Below are 10503 nucleotides of genomic sequence, written 5' to 3' on the forward strand. Positions count from 1 at the left end.
TCTTATATGCCTCTTCCCATTTTGAATATGGCTTGGTATCTAAAGAGCTTTTTGGTTCATTACCGGTTTGAATATCCATTCAATGACCTTTCTGAATTATTCACCCATTTTGTAGAAGATAAGGGAATCCCAGACAAGGCTGAGGGATTCGTGTTGGCTCAGAGTCACTACTAGATCTGGGGTATTTACAAAATGTTTCAACAACGTCATCATCTCCGTCCCAAAGGTGAACATCATATGGAAGCCCTACTAACCATCAGAGGAGTTTGCATCTCTAAAGATGTTGATGCGCTGAAATTAATTATACAGCAACTAAACATACTGGAGGCCAAGGTAGATAAGCAGGAAACTCCATTTGCGTCTGCCACTGTTCCAAAATTACTGGGTGAGATAATACTGAACTGGACTAATTTAGAGATACTGCTACGAACACACTATTGACAATTCATGCAGATGTCCTTTGCACATGTCCCAGACATGATGAAGACCAAAGACCCCAGTTTGTGACAGGAATGGGTGCAGCCTTATACAGGGGCAGCTGGAACATGTTTAAAAGGCATGTGCCCCTTGACTAGAATACTTGGTGCCACCACTGTCAATTCAATGTCGTTTGGGAGAGACATTGGTAGCAGCTCTCACAAAAGGGTTTGACTCAGGGAGACCTTGGCTATTAGATCCCAGCTATCATATAAACAAAACAGCTCAAAGATGCAACTTCCAGTGCGCTGATAGGATTGTCTAATCAATGGGGTGAGAACAGAGGATTAGAACACGCTCTCGCAAAAGCCATAACAGAGAATTTTGGTCCTTACAAAGACAATGAAACAACTGAAGCTTTGACTCTTCTTATGCCATAGCGAACAGGAAACCAGATATGGGGTCCTGAACGCCTCCCTCTGTGTCTCAGACTAATTTGATAACATACCAGTAGTGCTGACGATAAAATGGACAACTTCTAACTTTTAAAGTAATATCAAATAACCTATATTCGGAGTTGGGCCGAATTTTCTATGTGTAGCCCAGCTGGGTCATAAAAGCCGAATCTTGTACTATGGTCACAAGGTTTTCATTCTTTTTAGTATGCTTATTTTCAACATGATTCGTCATTCGGACTATATTTACTGAGGACCGTATTGTGCCTCGTTAAAACTTTTTTTTTGCATCTTAATTATAATACATTTTTAAAAATTTAATAAAAATAAGACTTGTGTTTACAGTGTGGGCTCATACGGACGCACAGATATAGAGAAAGCTAAAAAATTGCAATAATGGTTGTTGATCATGTGGCCTTGTATTGTAGAATGCTGCTAGACTGAGCAGCCAGCAGCAAATCGTGCGCGACCTTTGTCACACTAATTTTCATTAGACCGGACTCAGTTCAGATTGAGTGCTACTTTCCAACTCCCACTTCGGGCAGAACTAAATAAAATGTACATAAACGGATCCTGTCTTTTCTCACTTAAGTCTCTGCTGTATATGCGGGGCTATGTCTAGGAGCAATTCACCATGAGCTCCAAGTGTGCCTGGCTGACATTGCATGATCACAAAGACTGTTTGCAGCCTGTCCCAGCGCCGGATTCTGTGAGCATTCTTCCCATTGCTTCTGCTGGTAACCATATTCGTAACGTTAAAAATGAAATAAGCCCGTGTGTATGTAAGGGGCTATTGAAATATAAGCGAGAAAAATATATAATCAAGCATGTCTATATTGCTAAAGGAACAAGCAGAGATAAGAAAGGCAGATGCGGCCGCGAAAGTGAAAGTAATGGCCAGCGATGCAGAGAAAGAGATAAGAAAGGCAGATGGCGGCTGCGTGCATGCACGCAAGCTTGAGGCCAGCAAAAGCTTGTGGGTAGCACTTTGAAAACCCCCTTACTAAAAGTCAAGCAAGCAGCACATGCACTGCTCTAGGCTCGACCTAAAAAGGGGAAATTGGATTGCCCGTATTTCCAGAGGATCTGCTGTATTCAGCACTTCATCATTTTACTCATCTGTTTTGGTCCTGGTCAGCCTTGCATCACTGAAGGGGACAAAACGGGGCACTGCCTCACACTCGGAGTCCCCTACTCCATCCTTCATACATTGATCACAGGGAAGAGGCACCAGGACCCTGCAACAGTGAGTCTTGTGTATCCAGTTCTTATGGCCAGCAACCTTGACTGCACTGATTGTTAATAAGATGACCTGTTCCAGTCCCTTCCATCGCTGCTCCAAAAACTTCTTTTGCTAAAAATGCGTATCAAAACATTCCCCAGGCTGGATATCATGCTCGGGCCCTCTGGTGTAGCGGGTAGGGCTCTCGGACCTGTTTCATTTACCTGGCAAAGGTAATCTATGAACAATGGATACTCAATATCTGAAAAACACAGAGGGCACAGGACGCCCATACATTTGCTGGGTGTCCAAACACGACCTCGTCGGTGACAATCCTGTCCTAGAATGTGCTGTTGTTCTCGTTGACAAAAGAGCTAATGGTCAAGCATCTGACCACTATAACCCTGTAGTCTACTTAATTTTTGCCAGCTTTAGTTTGAGAGTACCATTGTACTTCTCAACCAAAACTGCTGACTGCGGATGATTGGCAGTTTGAAACTATTGTTTGCTACTCAAGCCATCACAAATTAACTCCTTCAGGTGTACCTTTGTAGTTGTTACGGCTGTATTATCTTTAGTGGGATAAGCCTCAACCCATTTACTGAAGGCGCAAACAATCACCAACACGTACTTCAAATTATTGCACCTATCTAACTCAATATAGTGCATCTGGAGGGACTCAAAAGGGAACGTGGGTGGTGCATAATTAACGGGTGGTGTAGGGGTACCCTTTCGAGGATTGTGCATAATGCATACCATGCAATATTTTACTAAATGTGCTGATGTCTTCGAAATGCTATCATTCTGCCATACAGGGTCTAAAAACTTGCAAATACCCTTTGCACAAATATGAGCTGGACCATGGGCCATCGTGACTACAGGAAGAACATATGCATCTAGCAACATCCATCTCTGCTTCCATGACTTATCAATCCAACACTCCTCATCATTTAATTGTGCTGTACCTTGTGGCCAAATTGCTAATTACTCCATTGTGGCCTCACTTTGTATCTCTTTCACATTTTCAAGTGTATCCTCAAACATGATAACTTCATGCACCCACCTAGCGGGACATGCTACAAACGTTCTTTTCATTTTAGTTTGGGCTGTTTCCTTAGCTGTCTGATCAGCAAAAGCATTTACCCTACCTACATCATCAGTGACTTTCTGATGAGCACTACACTTTACTATAGCCAATCTCTTAGGGAGCGTCAAAGCAGAAAAAAGCGTCAATATGAGGTGCCCATGCTGTACCTTGGTGCCATTCGAAGTAAGGAATCCTCTAATTGCCCAGAGTTTCCCAAAGTTACATGTGACTCCAAAGGCGTACTGGCTGTCAGTATAGATATTGACAACCAGTCCCTCACTCAATTTGCAAGCTTGTATTAAGGCAACAAGCTCAGCAGCTTTGGCCGATTGATAGGGAACTCGTGATGTCTCAACTACTGTACACACTGTAGAGATAGCAAATGCAGCAGTTGTGGTGCCATCTGGTATTTTAAAGCAAGAGCCATTGACATATAGTGCCCCTTGTGAGTCTGATAAGGGAACATAAGTCAGGTCTACCCATCCTTTCATCTCTTATTCTGTCTGAAAGATACAGTCATGGTTGTCAATCTCATTATTCTCAGAAGGGTGGGGCAGTATCGTGGATGGACATCTTTTGATCGTGATATGTTTAATAAACCATATTAATTCATAACCAGTCAGACGTGCACTGGTGAGGTGCTGTGGCTTTGTTTTGTTCAAAAGTACATCCACAGCTTCTGGTACCATAACTTTGAGGTCAGTATAAAGAATGAGTCCAGCTGAGTGTCTTATTGAGACAGCCAAAGCCGCAACCGCTCTTAGACATCTCGGGAGGGCTCGTGCGACAGGGTCAAGAACAGCGGAGAAATAAGCACACAGCTGTTGCTTATCTCTAAATTATTGTCTTAAAACAGAAAGCATGCAACCAGCCATCACAAGGACGTACAACACAAACAACTTATTATAATCAGGAGTGCTGAGTACTGGAGCTGAACAAAGTGCCGTTTTCAACTGCTCAAAGGACTGCTGACATTCAGGCGTCCAAGGCAGGGAATCATGCAAGTCTTTAGCGGTTAGTTCAAGCAAGGGTTTGATTAGTAAGGAGTAGTTAGGTACCCCCCGCCGACAGTAGGAAGTGATACCTATGAAAGCACACACATCTTTCTAAGTCTGTGGGATGAGCATTTTAACAATTATACTGATGAGCTCCGGGGTCAATCTCCTACCATCCTTCGACAGCATGTGACCTAAGTAGGTGACCTTCTGTTGACAATACTGACATTTAGAAAGGGACACCATATGTCCATGTTTATTCACATGCAGTAACAGTTTAATGGTACTATCTCTACAACTCAGCTCAGTATCAGAAGCGATAAGGAGATCATCAACATACTGCACCAATACATTATCTGTGGGATGTGAAAGGGAATCCAATTGACCTTTAAGGGCCTGACTATACATGCTAGGACTCTCTGTGTAGCCCTGAGGAGCTCGACAGAACCTAAAGCTCCTACCATCTACGTTGAACCCAAACAGATATCTGCTATCTGGATGAAACAGAATACTGAAGAACACATTTTTTCGAATCAATGACAGAAAAGAACGTAGGAGAAGAAAGAATATTTGTCAAAAGAGTGGTAATGTCAGGGACCACTGGAAACTGGGGAACCACAATTTTATTAACTTTGCGTAAATTAATCACAAAATGATAAACATCTTCATGCTCAAGAGAACCTGATGGCGTCCGTTTAAGAATTGGAAGTATAGGGTTATTACTAATATTAGCTGTTAATAATAGCTGTTGTCTCCTCAACCATTCCTTTCTTAATCAAGTCCAGTATAATTTGCAATAAGTCTCGCTCACCTGCCTGCTGTATTTTATACTGAGGTATACGAGACAAAATAGCGCCGTCCTTAACCTGTATTGAGACTGGTGGTATCTGCAACAGTCCCACGTCTGTATTACCTGTCGCCCACAAAGTGGGTAGCACGTCTTTAAATTCAAAAGGAAGGGGCACATTTTTGGACAACCACTGTTTAGTTTGCACTACATCTGGACCCATTGTCATATAGACACCTGTCGGAGAACAATAAATCATAGCATGCAATTTCTTCAACAAATCCAAACCCATGACATTTTCACCACAATTAGATGTCAGTAGGAATGGCAAATCCACACTAAAAGGACCAATGGTCAACGCAAGGGGTCTTGAAATGAGGCTTACAATCGCTATACCAGAGAAACCACTGCGACATTATTATGGCTAGACAGAGCCGCCCCACGGACCATGTTTCAAGAAAGAGAACTTTTTGTTGCACCTGTGTCCACCAAAAATTCTTTAGTCAAATCCTTGCAGTTCCGCTGTTCCATAAGTATCACACTGTTCTACAGGTATCTGAACTGGTCCCCCAATTTGTCCCTGGCTGTGCTAGCTATAAGACATTCTTGTCATAGTCATCATGGTAGTACTGTCCATCCCGAGGGTCATCAAAATAATTATTATCAGAATGACACTGTGAGGCTGCAGCGTTCTGAGCCCTATCAGCCCCACCAGCTCCACAACCTCGTACACTAGAAACCCTTCCTCTAGGGAGGGCTACCTTTTGCAAAAGCACAGGACACTCACTACAACCTCTTCCTTATAGTACGCACACTGATTCGGCCCAAGGGCGTAGTATTCGACTGCCTACTAGTACGTGGAAGCTGTCGAGCAGGACCATCACATCCTCTACCATTTCTCCTAAAAGCCTGCTGTAACAACACCTTCGTCTTTTAATCCTTGTGCCTTTTCTCTGTCCTCTCTTTTCTCTCATTATCCCTATGTTCATAATGCTGTGCCATATTCAAAATAACAGAAGGAGAAGATGTGGACCAAGTACTTTCAGAGGCCTGCAATGTCAGGAAGCAAATTAGAAACAAATCTGATAACAAACAACCAACACCTTCCTCAATAGACAAATCCTGCCCACTGTAATCCAAAGATGTACTGTTAAATCGAGTGAAAAAATCAGACACACTCTCATCTTTCTTTTGTCGACAAGCCGACAATTTATCCCAATCTACCTTTCTCGGTGGAATAAGGGAATGCATATAGGTAATAATGCGGCCAGCAGCACCAAACTTTCCGCCCAAGTCTTGTTACCAGGCTTTTTCTCCTGGTCCCATGCTTTAATTTGATTCCATATACCTCCCAATTCCACAACATGATCTTGCACTTGCATCTGCCTCCAAATCTCAACCGGAACCAGTAAACCAAAAAACATTTCATTATCAGCAAGAGTCATTACAGTGGAAGTAGCAGCATCAGTCAATTCTTGCACTATGCAGTTGGATTTTTTCTAGGGACAGGTAAATGAGTCTTAAGAGACAATACTTCACTTCTTTGTATAAACCCATTGCTCCTGAAACCACTCCCGCTTGAGTAACATTGCCACAACCATTTTTTAATTCTAGTATCTCAAGGTGATATATGGGATGGGAGACAGTGTTTACAACGCCGTCAGTACCACGCGCATTGGTAACAATTGGACGTTACATCATCTACGTTGTTACCACGCATGGCACTACATCGCAAGTCGTTTCAACGAGTTGCGCTAGATGGCGTGCAATACCAGGGAATGTGTTGGATTTTAAGTCCAACCCATTCCCTGCTGTTGCGCTAACTGGATTAGGAATAGTAATTATGACTATTCCTAAGTCCAGTGTGCCATCTAGTGCAAGTCGTAGAAACGACTTGCGTTGTAAAGCCAAGCGTGGTAACAACGCAGACGATGTAACATCTGCGTTGTTACCTACCGTGATGTAATATGTGGCATTGTAACGTCATATATTCATATGGGATGAACCTCTCTCATTAGAAACTGAGACACTGGCCAGGGACTTTACTCATGTAATCTTCCCCTATAAGCTATGATTGTCACAACATTCGAAAAAACCTGTCCTGGCCCCCATTCACTGATATACAGCCGATCTCTAATATCATATAAAATGTTAGGTGCTTCCGCTTCAAAACACTACTGTCAAAGACCAATTAAGGTTGCACACATATGTTTGAGGGCATGCTGTTGTATGAAAGGCTCAAAATCTCTCATAGTTGCCCAGACATCCTCTACACTATAAATGGGATTACAGGCCTACTGGGCAGCCTGATTAGCTATTACCTGTTTCTCGTCATCTCCCACATCACATCACACTAACGGTCCCATACGCTCCTTAAATTTCATCCAGTCCCTATCCCCAAATCCACAAACCGGTGCCCTGCTATTTATCAATGTCATAGGATATAAAACCATAGTAGGAGAAGCAACAGACGTCACAGGCTCTAACGTCGCCCATGGTTGCATCGCAAGAGAAAGAGCTGGCGAAAAGGATGCTGAGACAATAGGTGTAGCAGGGGTACTAACATTTGAAGTTACCTCAGTTGGCAAAGAAACAAAGGGAAGAGGAGGAGGGGCCGAAGCCACAGCCGTTGAAATAACAGCAGTAGATACAGGGACAGAGACAGTAGACACAACTGTAATGGGGGGTGTGAAGGCACCAGAACAGTGGGATATATTCTTTGTGGGGCATATGGAGGCGGAGGTTGAATATTTAACAATCCTTCCACAAAAGTGTCATCTTCTTCCTGAACCACATATGATTTCTCAATTTGTAATCTAAACCTTCTACTTTCACATTCAAAACCCTTTTCCTGCTTTTCCCTATCATATGCTACAGCCTTCTGAGTCAATGTCTACATTCTTCCTTTCCGAGCCTCTTTTTCTACCTTCAATCGCATCTGTCTAGTTGCTTTTTGCCATGTCCTGAGGGTATCAAACATAGACTGTCTACTTCGTTTCTTAAAAAACTGTTCTTGTAAATACTCAAACTTTTGTTCATCGAAAGTACCTGTCAACGGCCAATGTAACCTGTATTACTCTCATATATTTGTGCCATATTGTACTAAAGTTAATAGGGCCAAGACCATGCTTCACATACATATAAAAAGTCGGAGTACCTTCTGCAAACTGATTTTATTCCAAAGACAGTCCTTAGACCGTACCAAATACAAACCAAAATGGTACCATATCCACAAAGAACCAAAACAAACTCACCTGATATATGCAGGTCAAACAAAGCTATTTTCCACTGTCAACTCTTCAGACCAAACGGTCAGATCCAAGGGTTCTGCTGATCAGGACTCGGGATAGCCACTGGGCAAGGCATCGTCCGGCGGGACAGAAAAGGCAGCTGCAAGTACCAGGAACTCTTCATGCAGGGATCCCTGATCCGCCTCTCCGACCCGACGATGGCCTTGACTTCCCCCCGTCCGTGAAAGGGGATGGGTCACTCACCCAAAGGAGTCCCTGTTCAGGTGCCAACTAAAGCAAGTGACCCGAATACGGTCACCCAGGTCACTCACGACCACCTTTCAGCCTTCCATACCAAATGAAGAGTCGGTCAGACAGAAGAGAATACAAAACAAAATTAGTTTATTCAAAGTACACTCAGAGCAGAAACGACTGACATCAGCAAGCATAGCAATACCTTATGTACATTTAGAAACCAATTTAAGCACGCTCACCATGACATTTTCCAGAGAGATGCAGTTGGATCATAAATTGCAAAGGAGTACGTTTCGATTCTGGGGCCGGGCACACACTATCTACCAGTCGAGGTCATTCTGTCCATGCCCGGCACTAGACAAGTGGGAGAAGGCTAAGTATGGGCGCAAAATCCGCTCCGCTCGCAAAACTTGCGAATTTTCGGCAATTTCACGATCTACAAATCTCGCAAAATTGCCGAAAAATGTGAGAATTCGCGAGCGGGCGGATTTTTTTTTTTTGCCCAACAGGACGCACAGTTAAGGCAGGTGCTCGAGTTGAAGCTAACTTTGTAACCATTTTAGATTGGCGCCGGCAAGCTGCCGGAGTGCTTGCTGGTGCCATTCTAAAATGGTTACAAAGTTAGCTTCAACTCGGGCACCTGCCTTAACTTTGTAAGTGTTTCCTGTGGGCCAAAAATTAAACCTCAACAGGAAGCACTTACAGAAATAAATAAAGCAGGTGCCTGAGTTGAAGCTCACATTCAGTAACGTTTTAATCAGCCCAAAACATTAGTGAGCACGGTCGAGGCTGGGCAAGTGTGCTTTAACCCATATCTGCAGTCGAAAATTAGCTGTAATACCCGAGGGAGGTTTTTGCATCCCTGAGTTTCTCGGGCGCAGTCCCCGTTCCTGTGACCAGGAGGCTGCTTTCTCCTCACCTGCTGCCCTGCTCGCTCTCTGACCCTTTATACGCAAGAGGCATGTTGACACGCATAGAAGCCCCGCACCACACACTAGCGGCATAAAACGTCTTCCCGCCCTTTCCCAACTATGATGGACAGCTCACTCAAGGGACCTCGGCGTCTTTTGGTGCTGTGGCAAACTTACAAAGCGATACAAAAGGGGATGATGGACGGAGCGTTTGAGCAAATCAAACACTCACCCCCAGTCAACTGATCTGGGTTTAATCCATCACCATTCTTTAGCCCACTCAGCCACCCCATTGCAGACATGGCCATATGCAAATCAGTCTGACCCTGTGCCTCATGGGAACAGTCCAGCCCGAACTGCCAAGCCATGTCTTCCATGGACCGGAAACAAGCATCCTGGGACCGGTTTCGGATTCATAATCCTCATCAGCCAGGCCATCTTGAATCCAGTGGCCAAGTGAGCAAGGGACTCACGTCTGAGCATACCCTGCCATACTTAGGGCGAACAAAGCGATACAAAAGGGGATGATGGACGGAGCGTTTGAGCAAATCAAACACTCACCCCCAGTCAACTGATCTGGGTTTAATCCATCACCATTCTTTAGCCCACTCAGCCACCCCATTTCAGACATGGCCATATGCAAATCAGTCTGACCCTGTGCCTCATGGGAACAATCCAGCCCGAACTGTCAAGCCATGTCTTCCATGGACCGGAAACAAGCATCCTGGGACCGGTTTCGGATTCATAATCCTCATCAGCCAGGCTATCTTGAATCCAGTGGCAAAGTGAGCAAGGGACTCACGTCTGAGCATACCCTGCCACACTTAGGGCAAACAAAGCGATACAAAAGGGGATGATGGATGGAGCGTTTGAGCAAATGAAACACTCACCCCCAGTCAACTGATCTGGGTTTAATCCATCACCATTCTTTAGCCCACTCAGGCACCCCATTTCAGACATGGCCATATGCAAATCAGTCTGACCCTGTGGCTCATGGGAACAGTCCAACCCGAACTGCCAAGCCATGCCTTCCCTGGACCGGAAACAAGCTTCCGAGGACCGGTTTCTGGCATTTCAGCCATATTCAGCCCGGCTTGCTTGAATCCAGTGGCCAAGTGAGCAAGGGACTCACGTCTGAGCATAC

Source organism: Lissotriton helveticus, chromosome 12, assembly GCF_964261635.1.
Source record: "Lissotriton helveticus chromosome 12, aLisHel1.1, whole genome shotgun sequence".
Taxonomy (NCBI): Eukaryota; Metazoa; Chordata; class Amphibia; order Caudata; family Salamandridae; genus Lissotriton; species Lissotriton helveticus.